Source organism: Solanum verrucosum, unplaced genomic scaffold (assembly GCF_900185275.1).
Source record: "Solanum verrucosum unplaced genomic scaffold, falcon-dt-bn FXZP01000157.1, whole genome shotgun sequence".
In the NCBI taxonomy this organism is placed as follows: Eukaryota; Viridiplantae; Streptophyta; class Magnoliopsida; order Solanales; family Solanaceae; genus Solanum; species Solanum verrucosum.
The window spans coordinates 1,287,635-1,307,868 of record NW_026020185.1 but is presented as its reverse complement, the minus strand read 5'-3'; the positions used below and the strand labels follow the sequence as shown (position 1 = coordinate 1,307,868).

At 39.3% G+C, this 20,234-nt stretch overlaps 1 protein-coding gene across 5 annotated transcripts in view; it reads left to right on the top strand.

Annotated features, from left to right (window-relative positions):
* Positions 1 to 20,234, top strand: part of LOC125829366 (E3 ubiquitin ligase BIG BROTHER-related) — an 882,037-nt gene that overhangs the window by 89,127 nt on the left and 772,676 nt on the right. Inside the window, exon 8 of one of the 5 annotated variants that reach the window (XM_049508599.1) lies at positions 1,015 to 1,024. The exons of the other annotated variants lie outside the window; for them this stretch is intronic. The gene's annotated coding sequence lies outside the window, so the exon portion shown is untranslated. Of the gene's footprint in view, positions 1 to 1,014; positions 1,025 to 20,234 lie in introns of those variants that run through there. 5 annotated transcript variants of the gene reach the window in all.

Here is a 20,234-nt window from a genome sequence, read left to right as displayed (position 1 = left end):
TGCAGTGATGCCATTAGAACTGGAGCCGGAGCCAGGTGCGGACTTAGAGCCAGTACGTGATTCAATCGATGTGGCCCCTCATCAGATTGGAGGGCAGTGACCACGTGGAATCACTAGCTGAGCTCGATTCCTCATAGTGCGAGGAGCAGTAGGGGAAGTCCTAGTGTTGGGAGGAACATAGTCAGAGTCTTCATCAATCAGCCGCAAGGAAGGTGCCATAGATTTTTATTTTCCCTTCACGGCGTAAGTCGGAGCTTGTTTGGGGGCCATAGTACCTGTAGAATCTTAGTTAGTACTAAAATAAGTTAATAAAACACTTGGAAGAATTTTAGAACAAGAAGCAAATCAAAACAATAAACCAAAAAATATCTGGGCTGTAGCTGAATTGCCAACCCACGGTGGGTACCTACAGTCCGTGGTTGCATTCAAATGAAATGTCCCTTTTAGCATGTTTTCAATGTTTTTATGCATGACTATCATACTTAGTGTATTTTTGTACTAACCCATATTTTCCTATAATTTCTCCAAGTGTAGGGTTCGGTTCTTGAGTTGATCATCATTGTGGCTAAAGCTTGGATTTGATCATTTCTGCTAGCTTGTTGGTGAGTCCTCATGATTTGAGGACGAATGTTTTCACTTAGTAGTTTCTTTCCTTGTAATTCCTTTTCGGACTATGTTGTATGGGCTATGGCCTTTTTCATTTCGACTATTGTAATATATGGCTAAATTGAGATAAGTCTAGACTTCCTCTTTCTTTTATGAACATTTTGGACTTGAAATGTGTTTTTATTCTTACTGTTCTAATGCTTTATGTTATGATATGCAAGTGGCTTACATGGTACCTTTTAGGGTTCTATGTGCCTTGTTACATCTAGGGGGTACCCCTGGGTTGTGACAAGTTCCATCTTTTTCCTCTTTTTCAACACAAGTCTTCAAAGCTGAATTTCACAAACTTCTTGCTCAATTTCTTTCCTTATGTTTACCACACACCTAACTTTGACTTTTGGCCTAAGTTGGCTATTCAAACAGACCAATGCTTCATGAAGGTTTTAGGTGGGGAGGAAAAGTCCAAACGTGTTCATGTTTAATCCAAAGAAAAGGTTAGGCTCAAATGGTGCCATTCTATGTTCACACTCTCACAAGGTGGTCACAAAGAGGTATAACATCAATTTGGTTCACTCTAAAAAATTTGTGCCTAAGATCATTTCTTTCATTCACCAATGCTAGTCAATTGGACTAACGAGGCAAGTTCTAGGTATCACCAAACACATATTTCAAGAAAACCTCACCACACAAGGAATTCAACACAATTCTCGAACATGACTCTACAAGTTAAGCTCGCGTGCAACGATCATTACAAGACTCACTTCGACAATCGACTAGTCACAATGAGATGCTAAGAGTTCACACATGACTTATGCCACTCAAATTTTCCATATTGGACTTGCACAAACATAATTTTCAATCAATATCACTATTCAAGTCATCGCTATTGATCGCAACCAAAACTCTAATGTGCAAGAGAACATCAACAACATTCATCCACCATCATTCCCATTCAAAAAACACAAGAAGACAATTCATATCCAAACACTTATAGAATCAATAAAAACAACTAAACATTCGACAATCAACGTAATAAAAGAAAACAAAATAAATACAACGAAGAGGATAGGTATCAAGATACCGTCACCCCACAAAAAAATATGAAACCATGTCCTCATTGTGAAAGAAAAACTGCATGTCTCAAAAGTAGATAAAAACAGGAAGAGAGTCAAGATCCCCTTGTCATGCTGTGTATCTGGGGTGATCTCAATCTAGGAATCACTGCTCGGCTCTCCTCCAATTGTGGGTTGTGCTCTACAGGCCTAATCATCGAAATGTCTCGAAAAGAGGCTTCCTTATCTGCTTGGACCAAATTACCCTTCAAGTCCTCTAGGTCATCGAAAACTGCCTCCTCATGATCTCGGAAGTCCTCCTCATCAGTCTTTAGGGCATCAGTCTCATCACTATCATCAGCTATAACAGCATGTCCGGTCACAGAGGCCGGAAGGATCTCAGAAATAACTGGCATCTCTGAACTAGGACCCTTGGGAATGTCCATATTTCCCAATAACATAGAAATGTCTGTGGACTTCAGGTCATCCATATCACATCGGAGTCTCACAATATCAGCCCGCAAGGTTCTCAAATCAGTGGCCTGGCAATCACTCTACTCACATGCCTCCACCCTCGTAGTTAATGCATCTAAAGCTTGGCCATGGGCCATAATCAGCTCGCGCGGTCCTTGTAAGTCCTCCCAAATAGGAGAAAGTACAACCTTAATAACTCGCTTAATCATAAAGGGATAACTACCTCAACTCTTAAAGCATGCACATCGGCCGAATGGGCTAGGTGGCCTATTTTATATATCATGGCCGGAGTCAATGGGGGTCGGGAGGTAGCAGGATCAGAAGTAGGAGGGACAAATGAGTTACACATACCTATCGGCTCATCGGCAATGCATGAGGAGTAGTATCAGTCTCCATAGTTTCTACATCGACAACTAAAGATGTATCCACCGATGCAACTCTCCTCTGCTCGGACTCATCCTTCATATACTCTGCCTCAATTCTCTAGATGTCGGTAGAAGAGATGAGAGTAACCTCCACATTAGTCTTGGCCACGAGCGACACTCCAACTTGGTGACAAAAATCACTGATTAGGACAAGGAAGGGTAATGAGGTCTGACTCCGTTTAGCCCTCATGGACATCTGTAATGCAATAATCAACCCCAAATTAAGCCTCTCCCGATCAATAATGCACCTCAGAAGTGCAGCCTTCGGGTGTTGGTGGATGGACTCATTTTGAGATGGCATCAGGGTGCTGCTGATGAACCCAAACCAATACCGAGCAGTGACATGAATGTCCCTCTTCTCAATAGGAACCCGCCTTTATCCATGGAGGAGACACATCAGATAGTAATAGGGCCAACCACTTCTTCAAGTCGTGTAACAACTTGGTCTTGAGAATCGTGTTCAAGTTGTGCATCAATCAGACTGTGCAAACTAGCAATTCATTGATGTCTGTTTCACTACACTTGATTATCTTTCCACGCACCTCAATAAACTCTAGAGGTGTCGCTGATCTAGCCTTCTTATTCCATTTTGGGATTAAACATGCATAACTCTCATAAAATTCTTTGACCCATATAGGCACGTACGGACTCCGGAGATTTGTCAACTGCTCAAATTTGTGGAACCAGAGTGTTTCCCACACTACTGGGTATTTGTCCACAACCCCATCAGTGGACAACCTCTTCTCCTGAAGAATTGTATACATACTTGTAGCCTTCAACCTGTTCATCGAGTGTGGTAGAGGTTCTTGGGCCGGAGGCACTTGTGGTGCCTGCTCTGGTGTTGCTGTTGGAGGTTTCGGGAGCCTTGCCGGATAATGCAGTGCTTTGGAGCGCAACTTTGCATGTCTGCGCTTTAGAGTTTGATAGTCAGCTGGTTCGGACTGATAGACTGGAGATCTGGAACCTATATTTTACCCGCTTTCCGACTTAGATGTAGTGAGGTGGGTAGAGTAGACACCCATACTATCGGAGCTGACACTTAATTAACTTGGCTTCATCGGTTGTTTGCCTTTACTCCGATCACTAGCTTGAGTGGGTCTAGGTCTCGTAGATGGTGGAGGTGTCACCTCCGCAACAATCACCACCACTTTTGCCCTTTTTCAAGGTTGAGGACCCTTGGCTGGGACTCTTGGTTTGGCCAAATCTGTCAAAACAAGCAAACGAAAGGAATGCGGTTGCAAAGGGTTAGTAATATAACAAAAGTAAAAAATCCAGAAAAACTCACCGATCAGTTCGGCGACACGCCAAGTTCATTCGGCGAGACTTGAAGAGCTCGCTGAAAATCACAGAACAAAATATGAGAATTTTAACACAAAATGGTGAGGTAAAAGGTCATTCGGCGAGACACCGAATCGAATTGGTGAAACAAAAGTAGCTCACCTAATTTTACAGATTAATTTCTAAAAACTGAGCTTGAAAAGGGTGACGTCACTGTCATTCGGTGAGTCACCGAGTCAAATCGGCATGCACATACACATCGCCGAAAGTTATAAAAAAAAACATCAAAATTTCAGGTCCAAAAGGTGATGAAAGGGGTTAGTCGGCGAACCACCGAGTCATTCGGCGAGCTCGACTAAACTCGCCAAATGGCCCATCATGCCAGATTTATACCCCAAACCCCAATTTTCAACACACAACCTACAATACCCAAAATTTTAGCCCCATTCTATGCAATTCAAGACTATCCCATACCATTACAAACCCCGGGGTACTTAGACTTCCCTCAATTTACCTGGATTCGACCAAACAATGCCTTTTTCCCTTGAGAACGATGTTACCTGATCCATCATTGGGCAAATTTGAGTTACTCAGAATTCACCCACACCAAGCCCAACATGAAAACTCGCAATTCAAACAATTTAAACCCGAAACTTAAAATCAATTAGGCCAAACACAAAATCTAACATGCTCGATTACCCAACATTATTTAACTATAGATTAAATGCACAAAGATACACAATAGATCCATCAAACACACAAACATGCTCAGAGTACGACATGAAATTAAGGCTAATTTAGGAAACCAACCTTAGAGGTAGACAAGGACGCGATGATAGCAAAAGCAAAATTGAGCAAGGCAAAGAATTCCAATCACACAATGACACCCACACAAAAATTCAGTAAAAACTAAGATCTAATATGAAGTTGAGAGAGTGCAAGAGTTGAAAAGTTCAAACTATGGAGAGGTTTTGAATTTAAAACGGTTTAAAACTTTTGACCCTTCAGTTCGCGCCTCAGTCAGTAAGATTCATTAATGTCGCTGATCCACTCGGCGACGCGCTAAATTGATTTATGTCCGCCAAAATTCCCAGAACTCCAACCATTTGGTTGGTCAAAAAGGGCGATCAACATCGGGCTCACCGAACCACTCGACAGTACGCCGAGTAGGTTCTGAGCCTACCCTTTAGCCTATTTCTCCTGAACTTCAAATTTTTAACCTCCACATCCAACAAACGTTATTCAAATGCTAAAAAGTAAAACTTGGGTTGCCTCCCAAGAAGTGCCTTATTTAACATCGTGGCCCGACGTGGCCATGGGATCATGTCTCATTTTTTAGGTTAACCAAAGTATCACTTGGGATCTCCCCTTTTGGCCTTGGATTTAAAAGAACTGAGATTTGACCCATCTGTGTTTCCAACTACTTAATGGATACCGAGTGTGATGTGACTGCTTTGTTAACGGAAGAGACGTCGTCTTTCATTTCTTTTAGCACTTGTCCGGTCCTTCCAGTTTGTTTAAGATACGAGCAAACATATCCTCGGTTTGGAAATTTCCAGGATCAACACTTGGTTCTTTCTTCTTTTGACGTTAGTGAGGAGGCACTTAACGATCTTTGTTCCTATTTCTATCTCTCCAGTTCATGCCACAGTAACACCATTCTCGCTCTCGATCTCTCCAACCATCATCACACTCTCTATTCCAACCTTGATTTCCACCTAATCTTGGATAGCTCGGACGGGAACCGCCTGTTTGGTTCGATAAGAAATTCACTTCTTCAAAATGCATGGATGTAATTCATCTATGTGATGCACGCCATGCAATCAGAGATAATTGAGAAGGGAACCCATGCAACCTTACAAATTCCTAAATATGAAGCTTGGCATAATCTTCTGATGAGAATGAAGTCTTAACGGGAATTAAGTGAGCTAGTTTTGTCATTTGGTCCACAATAACCCCAATTGAATTAAACTATCAACGGGTGCGGGATAAACTTGTAATTAAGTCCACATTCAAATCTTCCCACTTACATGTAGGAATACTAATGTCTTGAGTCGAACCACGAAATTTCTGTTTCTCAACTTTCACTTGTTGACAATTCAGATATTTAGCCAAAAAATTTACAATATCTTTCTTCATCCCATTCCACCAATATAATTCCCGCAAATCACGGTACATATTGGTAGTTCCTGGGTGAATAGAATACCGAGAAGTGTGAGCTTATGTCAGAATCTAATTTCTCAACTCATTGACATTTGGAACACATAGCCAACCTTGATATCAAAGTGACACCTCTCCCTTGGGAGAAAGCCTAAGTAACATTTTTGGAAACCAATTTATTTAATTCAACTAGCACCAGATCAAGATCTTGCTTAGCTTTCACATCTGGTACAAAATATGATTCAGAACTATTTTGAACAACTATACTACCTTCATTTGAATCAACCAAGTGAACACCCAATCAGGCTTATCTAGGAACATCATGAACTAATTCCTTCTTATCGTCCTCAACATGCACACCACTCCCCATCGATAGTTGACAAAGAGCATCCACCACCACATTCACCTTTTTGGAGTGATACAGGACACACGTCGTAATCCTTCAACAACTCAAGCCATCTCCTTTGGCAAAGATTCAAATCCTTTTGAGTGACCACATATTTCAAACTTTTGTAGTTGGTAAACACATCTACATGAACATCATATAGGTAATGCCTCCAAATCTTTAGAGAAAACACCATCACCGCTAACTCCAAATCATAGGCCAAATAATTCTTCTCATGCACTTTCAACTGTCTTGAAGCATAATTAATGGCTTCCCCATGTCACATCAAAACACAACCAAGATCAATCTTTGAAGCATTACAACAAACAAAAAAAACTATCTGATCTTCTGGTAATGTCAAAATAGGGGCCAAAGTGAGTCTATCCTGTAACTCTTGGAAACCCTTCTCACAAGCTTCCAACCATAGGATTTTCACTTTCGTTTAAGTCAAGGTTGTCAAAGGTGAAGCAATAGATAAAAATCCTTCCACAACCCTTCTATTGTAATCGGCCAAACCCAAAAAACTCTTTATATCAGAAGCAAACAAAGATCTAGGCCAATTCCTAACCACCTTAGTTTTCTTAGGATCGACATGGATACCTTCACCTAAGACAATATGTCCAAGGAAAGAAATGGACCTCTATCAAAACTCACATTTGATAAACATAGCATATAGCTCACGATACTTGAGAATATGAAAAACAATTCTCAAATGCTCAGCGTGCTCATCCTCGTTCGTGAGTAAATTAAAATATCATCAATAAGCACAATCACAAACATATCAAGATATTATTTAAAGACTATATTCATCCAATCCATAAACGCTGCCAGGGCATTAGTCATACCAAAGGCATCACCAAAAACTCATAATGACCATATCAAGTTTGAAACACCATATTCAAAATAACACTCTCTTTCACCCTCAATTGGTGATAACTCGACCTTTAGACCTTAGAAAATTAACTTGTTCCCTAGAGTTGATCAAATAAATCATCTATCCTTGGAATATGATACTTATTCTTCATGGTTACCTTATTCAACTAGTGATAGTCAATGCACATTTGGAGAGAACATCTCTCATTTTTAGCAAACAACACGAGAGCATCCCATGGTGAAATATTTGGTCTAATAAAATCCTTATCCAAAAAATATTTCGATTGATCCTTTAGCTCATTAAGTTCTGTTGGGGTAATATGATAAGGACGAATAGAGATAGGCTATGTACCAAAGTATATTTCTCTTTCAGGAGGAATATTAGGAAGATCATCATGTAACACTTCTGGAATCTCATTCACATTTGAGACTTGAATCAAGAGTAGGGGTTTCAACATTTGTATCCCTTATCTGATTAAGATGATAAATGCAACCATGAGAATTTTTCTAGATTTTAGGCAAAATATGCAGTGACCTTAAAAGCATAAATTCCACCTTCCCATGACATGATAGGTTTGTTCAGAACCTTGAATGTGACCAATCAGGTCCTATAATATATGGAAGCATAACAAGAATGAAGCCAATCTATCCTAAGAAGAACTTCAAAATCTAACATATCAAGATCTACAAGATCAACATGAGTGACTCTATGAGAAACCAAAGTATGGTGATTTATATAAACTCTCTTAGCCAGAATACAATCAACAATGTGAGTAGAGACATGAAAGGGATTAGAAAGGAATTTTTGACCAATATCAAATCTCATAGCCATGGTGAGTTGGGGATTTTGACTCATATAGGGCTTATTGTTCAAGTATTTAGTATCCTCAATGCCTATTTTATGCTTATAAGTAATGTTAAAATATTGATATGCAGAAATGAAGACTAAAGAGTAAGGCAAGGATATTACGAGGCAAATAGGAGCTAAAAAGCTAAAAAAAAAAGTTAAAGGAAAGCAAAGCTGGTACTCGCCAAAGCCACTCGGCGAGTCACCGAGTGGACCTTCATCTCGCGTAAATTTCCAGCATGCTAGCCATGGAAAAACCTAACTTGGCAAGAAGATAAGTGATTCGGAACATGCCGAAGAGATCGACGATGGCGATCAGGCTCGTCGAAATTTATGAAAAGATTTGATGAGAAAGGCACGCCAACAAGTTGAGAAAAGGATCAATTGGCACATAGCCAAACTGGTCGGCAAACCAGACTTATTTCGCTGAATTGACTGCGTGCTAAAATTCTGGGATATAAATGCAATATTTAAAAGAAGAGAAGGAGTTCCCACATTGCTTACATCTGGATTTATGAGTTTTTACATTCTACAACACTGTATTTACAGTTTTGAGAAGAGATTTAGAGATTGTGAGAATTTTAGCTTAAAATCTAGTATTTGGGAATTGCTGATCCTTAGAAAATTAGATGGAAAACTTTGTTGGTAATAATTTCTTATTTTTCGCTATGCTCTGATTAAAACCTCTTTCCTTGGGGGTGTGATTATGTAGTTGAATGCATTAATTAGCTAATAGGTGTTGTTAGTGACTGATTTTATTATTGTTTTGAAGTGGGTTTAATCAATTGTTCATGCTTTAATTGAGGAAATGTAGTTGCAAATGCAATTCTATCTTAGTTCTCTATTCTTGCTTGATAAATGCAATTATATCTTAGTTCTCTATTCTTGCTTGATAAAGAGGTATTATAGTCGGATTATTGATTGATGGTTGAATTGATTGCATATTTAAATATAGCTTGATAAAGTGGGTTTGATTGCGACTTTACAAATCCAACTTGAAAGAGTGGATTAATTCAGGATTTGGGTTGTTTGGTTGTGTTTCACTCGTTGAGGTTCAAAAGAACTCACTTGAAATGCAGTAGTTGATCTAGAAATGACTATTGCACTCAAACCTAGCCTACCCACTGAGATTAAACACCTATAAGTAGCTAGTAATCACTCATTACGCGAAATTAGAATTTAACTTATCATACTCCTAAGGTCCAATCTCTATTTGTTTACTACCCGTGTTAGCTTTCGTAATTTAGTTACCAAAATCCCCCCATTGGATGTTAATTTTTGAAACCTTGTGATTTACTTTAATGTTGTGAAACCTTTACTTCTACAAATGATCAGAACACAATTTTACTTCTTAATCGAATTATCTACCATATCAGTCCCTGTGGGATTGACCCCTACTCTTAGTTGGGTTTATACTTGTTAGGAACCGCCTACACTTAGAATTTCATGAAGTGTAGTTTAGTGTTAACAAGAATTAGTGACGATATCTTGATACATATCCTCTTGGTTGTTTTTGTTTTGTTTTGTTTTATTTCGTTGACTGTCGGATGTTTAGTTGTTGTTTTTATTTATTTTATAAGTGTTTGGATATGAATCGTCTTCTTGTGTTGTTTGAAAGGAAATAACGATGGATGTATGTTGTCGATGTTCTCTTACACATTCGAGTTTTAGTTGTGATCAATACCGATGTCTTGAATAGTGCTCTTGATTGAACAAGTCATGTGTGAACTCTTAGCCTCTCATAAGTCATGTGTGAACAAGTCATTTGAGTTGTATAAGTCATGTGTAAGCTCTTAGCCTCTCATTGTGACTAGTCGATTGTCAAAGTGAGTCTTGTAATGATTGTTGCACGCGAGATTAACTTGTAGAGTCATGATCGATAACTATGTTGAATGTCTTGTGTGGTGAGATTTTCTTGAAATATGTGCTTGGTGATACCTAGAACTTTCTTTGTTGGTCCAATTTACAAGCATTGGTGATTGATAAAAACGATCTTAGGCACAAATTTTTATGAGTGAACCAAATTGTTATTATACCTCTTTGTGACCACCATGTGAAAGTGTGAACCTAGCTAGGCACCATTTGAGCCTAACCTTTTCTTTGGATGAAACATGAACACATTTGGCCCTTTCCTCCCCACCTAAAACCTTCATAAAGCCTTAGTCTGTTTAAATAGCCAACTTAGGCCAAAAGCCTAAGTTGGGGGTGTGGTAAAAATAAGGAAATAAATTGAGCAAGAAGTTTGTGAAATTCACTCTTCAAGACTTGTGTTGAAAAAGAGGAAAAAGATGGAACCCCTCCATATAAAAAAAGAGATAGAGAAAGAAATAAAAGCAAGAGAAAAAGATTGAAAAAGAAATTTTCACAATTTGTGCATTGGTGGAAAGAAAAGGGGTATCTAATGAGCCATTCAAGAGTTTTTCTATTTGAATACCCCAATGGTGGGCTGTGAAGATGAAAAGATTGAAAGAAAATGAGAAGAAGTGAAATTCAATCCATGCTTCATGAAGATATAAATCACTAAGTCAAAATGATCATATCTTATACCCTCAGGCCAGTTACAAGCCTTGAAAGACCTTTGTTATTTTGCATAAGCCGAATGAGATGTTGATCGGAAAATAGGGGAAGCCTATGGGTCAAATCATGAATGTGTTTGTCATTGAGAGTGTGAGAGTTGATTTTGATTCCTTAAATTATAATCTTTGATGAGATTTGTGAGAGCATGGAGTAATTCTTGATGTGAGGGCATCCATAAGATCATATCTCATCATAACTTACCATATTCATAATGATCATACATATCATAGCTTCAACATACATAAGTCCTAATCATCCTAATCATAAGAGAACACTACTACAACCATCTTTTAGGATCCCACAAGTGCAATGTGCAAGAGAAGTCCCATACCCTCTCTTACACTATGTAGAAACCCTTAAGAAAGCCCTAGTAAGAGTTCACACCTTTCATACCTTCATATACTTTTACATTAGGGAAATATTGCAATAACCCACATAGACCATGATAGCTACATGGAATCCGGTGTTCTACTCCCACACCGAAAAGAGAGGGTTAACACTTGCCTAAGGTGTAACCATTCGTACATAGCTATCTAGGTGGATCCACTAAGCTAGAGTCCTATGTGGGCACATAGTTAAGGGTCAAGGAGATTGCTTCTAGAAACCCTAACTTACTAAATATGAAGGTTTCCATCTCATGAGACAACACATACCGTGGGTAATCCGGACTTGCTAAACTTGAGGAAACCCATGTGGGGAGTCGGACTTACTAAACGTGAGACCCCCATCTCATTTACATGCCCTTTCGGTGCTAAGCATCTAATTCCCTTTTGTAATCATCTTTAGTCATCACATAAGTTCACATTAGCTTTTACTAGACTCTTATGTAGACATCTTACCACAATAGCTCATATGTGTTCACAAGTGAGTAACAATCCTTTCACTTTACATTACACTATAATCATGAGGACCTTTCAATCATATAGCAATCATACCATAACATACATACATACTTCATAGCTAATTTAAGTGTAGAGGGTTAAGGATGAGGAAACTAGGTAATCAACACCACAACAACACATTAGGTATAACATCATTACAATCTAACTAATTCACCTTTCATACTTGAGTTCAAAGAAGAACCAACCTTCATACCTTCTAGCCCTTCTTGGGACATCCATACTTCAATTACCAAACAATTCATAACCAATACATAATACAAGGTAATTCATGAAGTAATAACATAATCAACATCAATATAAGCAATTGACATATTCCCTTCATAGCCTTCAAGGCTTCATTCAAAGACTCAATCCTAATTTCATAGAAATTATACATAACCTATGGTAGAATCAACATATAAACATGAATTACATAACATCACATTCAATTCATAGCCTTCAATCAATATCCAACACAAACTAGGGTTAGAATTAGGAAAAGAAGGGGAAACATGGGTCTCATGGGGAATTCCTCAAGAAACCACCAATACAACATAAATTCATCCATAATTGTTCATATTACATCAATCAAAGTCAGTTTATAACATCAATTTCACTTTAGAAAGAAGACCCACGATTTTTGGATTGGAACTTAGAAATTGGAGATTTTGAAATTCATCTTGAAGTGGCCTCTTGGGGAAAGGAATCCCAAGAATGATAAGAAACCATACCTTATTGACAGATTAACCATGAAAATCCGAGTTGAAATCTTGGAGAGTTGGTCTTGTTCATGAAGCTCCAATCTTCTTCAGTGGAGTTCTTTAGGAGAGAGGGAGAGTAGAGAGAATGAGGAACTAGATCTTTGGGGTTTTGTGTTTGAGTGATAAAAGTGAGGTAAATTGACTTAAAAATCATTATATACACGTCCCCTAAAGTACCCTAAATACCCCTCACGTAGTTGGACTCTTTAATGAAGTAAAAATCGATTTCTGAATTTCTGCATTTTCATCGCGGAACAAGTCTGCGACGCGGAGCTGTTCCCTGAAGATATTTGGAATTAAACTTCAAGACTGTAGTGTCCACGACACGACCGCGTCGCGAACAAATATTTTGCTCCTTGGGGGAGCTAGTCCACGTCGCGGAGCTATTCTCACCAAGTGCAATTTGCAAGCTGCCTTGGCAGCTTGCTTGGCCAAGGTGGGGTCCTCCTTGGGGACCCTTAGGGTGTCCCCGTGGCGTCGTATTTAAACGTTTTGACCCTATAAACATATATTTACCTGATTTAAATTTTTTTACAAGATTATACCATTATACGACACTCCCAAACCTGCCCAAAACCTAAGGACACACTAGAACACATTCTTCTCTAGTTTTCGGACGTCGTGGTCGTTTCTTGATGTTTTGACTTTTACTATTCCAAACCAAGTCAATTGAATTAATTTAGGTTTAGAAACATCATTTTAACTATTTTTAAGTCATTATTTACAAGGTGAGGCTCTAACTTAAGTCATAGAATTTCCAGGGTGTTACAATATCCCCCCCTTAGGAACATTCGTCCCCGAATGTTACTTGTCTTTTTTCTAGGGAGACAATGACTCAAACTAGCAGCACAACAACCAGGCACATCAACAATATCATATCATCATATGATATAGGAATTTAATCCGCAACATCACTATGCTCAAAACTCTTTACTTCACATAGTATAGGAGGAACTACCTTCTCCATATCCAATGAGCATCAACATATATATTAAGCAATCAACAAGACATTTCTTTAACAAGACAACATCAAGCATGCTCATTACAACTCTCATGAAGACAACATCACACAACATATATGAGTGCAATTTCAACCATGAGAAACAAAATTCATGAAAACTCGAAATACAACTTAAGCATGAATTTTCATAAAACTATGCACATACAAGGAAATCATGTAATAATCATCAACACACATGATTTTCAATTTATACCTAATTAAGAGAGACTACTAACCTCAACTTTGGCTAGGAGTAGGAGGAAAAATATGAGGGTAGCGGGACTTCATGTCGGCCTCGGCCTCCCATGTTGCACCCTCAACTAGGTGGTTTCTCCATAGGGCTTTTACGGAGGCCACCTCTTTATTCCTCAACTTCTTAACTTGACGATCTAAGATTTTGACCGGAACCTATTCATAAGAAAGCTTCTCATTTACCCCTAAACCTTCTAGAGGGAGAATGGACACCGAGTCACCAATACACTTCTTTAACATAGAAATATGGAACACCGGGTGAACCAGGGCCAATTCGATGGGCAATTTCAACTCATAAGCGACCTTTCCGACACGCTTCAAGATCTCCTAAGGCCCAACATACCGGGGTTAAGCTTCCCTTTTTACCAAACCTCATCACCCCTTTTATGGGTGAGATCTTCAAGTAGACCCAATCACCTACTTCAAATTCAAGATCCCTCTTTCTATTATCGGCATAAGACTTTTGCCGACTATGATCCATTTTCAACCTTTCCCTTATAAGCCGAAATTTTTCCGTAGCCTCATAGACTACCTCAGGACCAAAAAGAGCAAATTCACCTACTTCAAACCACCCAAACGGGATCGACATCTTCTACCATAAAGTGCTTCAAAGGGTGCCATAGCAATACTCTAGTGATAGCTATTGTTGTAGGAAAATTCTATCAAAGGTAGGTGGTCATCCCAATTACCTTTGAAGTCAATAAAACACGCCCTCAACATGTCCTCTAGGGTTTGGATGGTGCATTCCGCTTGACCATCCGTTTGAGGGTGAAATGTGGTACTAAGTTTCACTTGAGTACCAAGCCCACTTTGGAAAGACCTCTAAAAATGGGAAGTAAATTGGGCACCTTTATCCGAAATAATCGACAACGGGGCCCCATGCAATTTCACAATCTCCTTAATGTACAACTTATCATAATCTTCCGCCGAATAAGAAACCTTGACGGGAAGGAAATGGGCTGATTTAGTCAATCTATCCACAATGACCCAAATTGAGTCATGTTGCCTACGGGTTCGAGGTAAGCCTACCACGAAGTCCATATTGACCTCTTCCCACTTCCAAGTGGGCGTATCAATATCTTGAGTTAGACCTCTCGGTCCTTGGTGCTCGACTTTGACTTGTTGGCAATTTGAGCACCTAGCCACAAAATTTGCTATGTCTCTTCTCATTCCGTTCCACCAATAAATCTCACGTAAGTCACGATACATTTTGGTGGCTTCCGAATGGATGGAGTATCGGGACCCATGGGCCTCCTCTAAGATTGTCTCTCTTAGGCCATCCACATCCGGCACACATAATCTCCCTTGGTGCCTAAGCACCCCATCTTCTCCTTGAGAGAAAGTTTCTATTGCTTTGTTGAGAACCGACTCTTTTAGTTCCATCAAAATAGGGTCAAGATGTTGCTTAGCTTTCACATCAACAACAACCGATGACTCAAAATTATGACGGAAATAACACCTCCTTTTGGGGAATCATCAAGTCGAACACCCAACCGGGCTAGCCTATGTACATCACGGGCTAATACCATTTTCTCTTCTTCCACATGTGACACACTACCCATAGATACACGACTCAAAGCATCCGCAACCACATTTGCTTTTCCGGGGTGGTAAAGGACACTCATACCATAATCTTTTAACAGTTCTAACCACCTCCTTTGTCGGAGATTCAATTATTTTTGGCTAAAAACATATTGAAGACTCTTGTGATCGGTAAACACATCCACATGTACCCCATAGAGATAGTGTCTCCAAATCTTTAAAGCAAAGGCTACGGCCGCTAGCTCAAGGTCATGAGTTGGATAATTCTTCTCATGCACCTTGAGTTGTCTCGAGGCATAAGCTATAACCTTACCATGCTGCATGAGGACACAACCCAAACCCACTTGGGAAGCGTCACAATATACTACAAACTCTTCGGTTCCCTTCGATAAGTCAAAACCGAAGCGGAGGTGATCTTATCTTTCAACAATTAGAAGCTCTTTTCACAAGATTCCGACCATTCGAACTTGGACTTCTTTTGAGTTAAGGCCGTTAATGGAGATGCAATAAATGAAATCCCTCAACAAACCTCCGGTAGTAACCGGCCAAACCCAAAAAGCTTCGGATGTCGGAAGGACTCAAAAGTCTATGCCAACTTTTGACGCATCGGTTTTCTTTGGATCAACTTTTATACCCTCACTAGAAACAATATGACCAAGGAAAGCAACCGATCTTAGCCAAAACACGCACTTGCTAAACTTAGCATAGATTTGGTGATCTTTGAGGACTTGCAATACTATCCTCAAATGATTCATGTGATCATCCTCACTTTTAGTGTATATCAAGATGTCATCAATAAAGACAATAACAAATGAGTCTAGATAATTTCTAAACACACGATTCATAAGGTCCATGAAAGCCGCCGGGGCATTTGTAAGACCAAAGGGCATCACTAAGAACTCAAAATGACCATATCTTGTTTGGAAGACTATTTTCGGAACATCAACACCTCTCACCCTAAGTTGGTGATAACCTGACCTCAAATCAATTTTTGAAAAGTAACTCTCTCCTTGAAGTTGATCAAATAAGTCATCAATCCTAGGGAGTGGATACTTGTTCTTCATGGTCACCTTATTTAATTGTCGGTAATCAACACACATACGAAGAGATCCATCCTTCTTCTTCACAAATAACACCGGTTCACCCCAAGGAGATATACTAGGTTGGATGAAACCCTTCTCCAACAAATCTTTGAGTTGAGCTTTTAATTCCTTCAACTTCGCCGGGGCCATCCGGCAAGGAGGGATTGAAATGGGTTGTGTATTCGGCAATAAATCTAAGCCGAAATCTATTTCTTGTTTGGGAGGAAATCTGGGTAAGTCATTGGGAAAGACTTCTGGAAAATCCTTCATTACGGGGACCGACTCCAAAGGAGGAATCTCGGACTCAAGATCCTCGACCCTCACAATATGATAGAGACAACCCTTAGAAATCAACTTACAAGCTTTTAGACATGAAATGATCCTTCCCCTAGGAACGAAATTTCCTCCCTTCCATTCTAAAATGGGTTCATTAGGAAATTGAAACATCACAATTCGGGTCCTACAATCTATGGACACAAAACAAGCATGAAGCCAATCTATCCCCAATATAACATCAAAGTCTAACATATCAAGTTCCACCAAATCAACCAAAGTAACTCTATTGGGCAAAGATATGGGACAACCTCTATAAACTCTTTTAGCAACTATAGAATCACCCACCGGGGTAGAAACCGAAAAGGGTTTATCTAAGACATCAAGAAACATATCAAACTTCATAGCCACTAAAGGGGTTACAAAAGACAAAGTGGCACCGGGATCCAATAATGCATAAACATTAATTGAAAATACTTGTAACATACCGGTCACAACATCTGGAGAGCTCTCTTGATCACCTTGGGATTGGAGAGCATAAAAGCGATTCTTCTTAGGAGCATCGGGCTTTGGGCCACTTGCTTGTGCTTGAGCATTTTCCCTTCCTTGAGCCTTTAGTATAGGGCAGTCCAACCTCATGTGGCCACTCTTACCACAACCATATAAATTACCCGTGCCAACTAGGCACTTGCCTTCATGTTTTCGACCACACTTTGTACAAATAGGCTTCTCAACATAAGGACCACCACCTCTTGCTTCTTGAGGCTTGGGAGTAGTCACTTTACCTTTGTTGACCCTTGGAGTGTTAGGAGGACCTTGGTTGGAAAACCTCTTTTTGAACTTTGTCTTATCTTTGATTTCAAACCTAACCTTAGAAGAATTTCCATCATCGGCCCTTGACCTGTTCAATTCTCTACCAACTTGCTTAAGCCTTTGCTCCTCAATTTGTTCGGCATGAACTATAAGATGAGAAATGTCCATGCTTGGGATTAGCATATCCGACCTACATTCATTAACCACAAGATCGGATAACCCCGTAACAAATTTGTTCATTGTAGCTCTAGAGTCCGACACCAAAGTAGGAGCATGCTTGGACAATTCAGTGAACTTAAGGCCATACTCCTTCACACTCATACCCCCTTGAAGGAGGTTGATGAATTCTTGCATTTTCCTCTCCCTTAGTTCCAAAGGAAAAAACCTATGAAGAAAAGTCGTCTTGAATGTAGCCAAACTTATCGGACCCTGTCTAATAGGTCTCCCCTCCTTCCATTGTTCATACCACACTTGTACCACATCTTTGAGTTGATAGGCGGCTAACTCCGCCTTTTCTTGAGAAGGAACACCCATAGCCTCTAGAACCTTAAACACTTCATCAATGAATCCTTGTGGATCTTCTTCCACTTTGGAGCCAAAGAAAGTAGGGGGATGCATCCTTGTGAAATCCCTTATCCTAGAAGTGGTAGTGCTAGCATTGGGGTTCACTTGCACCCTAGCATCCCTAGAAACTTGAGTGGCCAACACTTGAGTCAAATTATGAATAGCCAACCTTAGCTCAACATTAGACATAGCCCCTTCTTCAGTAGGAACTTGAGGGTTTTGAGGAGCTTGAGGGGGAACCGCTTCATTCACATTCTCCTCACCGGCCCTCCATGCATTGTTCCTTATTGTATTCATTGCCTATAAGCACAAGAGAAGAATTAGAAGAAAAGGACTAAATAGAGTTTAGACTCTTAGGCACGACAATGGAATAACAAAAGAGTGAAAGTTCCTAAGCATCTGGTAGCCTTTCATTCATAAGTGTGGCGCGCTTTACACCCATGAACAAAACTCTACTCGACGTGGTATGTTGTGACATAAATCCTACATTATTCCCAACCTTATGCTCTAATGCCAAGTTTGTAACGACCCGAGAGCACCCCTTAGTCGTTACCGATGTATTCGACCTCGAAGAGGTCTTATACTTGCCCTTAGCATTCATCGTAACATGTATCATAGAATAAAATCACGGAACATTTAAAACTTTTACTTTGGAAGTTCAACTTCACTTCATATATGAAAAACAAAATCTAAGTTTGTCACAATGTACCATCTAGACATAGAAGTATCGAAAATGGGACTTAGCCCTTACATAAATAAGAAGTCTTAAAATAGGAAAGTACAACAATGTCTTTCAAAATAAGCAAAGAACTAAACATAGAAGCTAGATCATAGGGTCTTGCCCTCGAACTTGAGGACTAACCAACTTGGGGAAGCAACTCCAAGTGTCTTGAGAAGTAACCTTGAATCCTCAACGGCCCGAACCTAAATGTTTGGGGAAAAGGGAGAAAATATGGGTTAATACAACACACGTACTAAGTATGGCTACTATGCATAAAAACCATTGAAACATGCATTAAAGGACATTTTATCAAAACATGCTTTTTACCAAGTAAATCCAATATGCACACAAAGTAAGCATCATAGTCCAATCCAACATAATATCATTCCAACATGTAGACAACCCAAGAAATACTAGTGCAATGCAAGAATAGAACCCCATAACCCTATCCAAAGCCAAGTATCATATTAAGCAACCTACTTCATGCATACATTCATAAGATCATATCTCATCATAACTTACCATATTCATAATGATCATACATATAATAGCTTCAACATAAATAAGTCATAATAATCATAATCATAAGAGAACACTACTACAACCATCTCTTAGGATCTCACAAGTGCAATGTGCAAAGAGAAGTCCCATACCCTCTCTTACACTATGTAGAAACCTTAAGAAAGCCCTAGTAAGAGTTCACACCTTTCATACCTTCATTTAGTTTTACATTAGGGAAATATTGCAATAACAGACATAGATCATGAGAGCTACATATAATTCGGTGTTCTACTCCCACACCGAAAAGAGAGGGTTAACACTTGCCTAAGGTGTAACCATTCGTACATAGCTATCTAGGTGGATCCACTAAGCTAGAGTCCTATGTGGGCACATAGTTAAGGGTCAAGGAGATTGCTTCTAGAAAACCTAACTTACGAAACGTGGGAGTTTCCATCTCATGAGACAACACATACCGTGGGTAATCCGGACTTGCTAAACTTGAGGAAACCCATGTGGGGAGCCGAACTTACTAAACGTGTGACCCCCATCTCATTTACATGCCCTTTCGGTGCTAAGAATCTAATTCTCTTTTGTAATCATCTTTAGTCATCACATAAGTTCACATTAGCCTTTACTAGACTCTTATGTAGACATCTTACCATAATTGCTCATATGTGAACGTTCATAAGTGAGTAACAATCCTTTCACTTTAGAAACACTTAGCAAGTGAGTAAACCTTTCACTTTACATTACACTATAATCATGAGGACTACCTTTCAATCATATATCAATCATACCATAACATACATACATACTTCATAGCTAATTTAAGTGTAGAGGGTTAAGGATGAGGAAACTAGGTAATCAACACCACAACAACACATTAGGTATAGCATCATTACAATCTAAGTAATTCACCTTCCATACTTGAGTTCAAAGAAAAACCAACCTTCTTACCTTCTAGACCTTCTTGGGACATCCATACTTCAATTACCAAACAATTCATAACCAATACATAATACAAGGTAATTCACAAAGTAATAACATAATCAACATCAATATACTCAATTGCCATATTCCCTTCATAGCCTTCAAGGCTTCATTCTAAGACTCAACCCTAATTTCATAGAAATTATACATAACCTAGGGTATAATCATCATACAAAC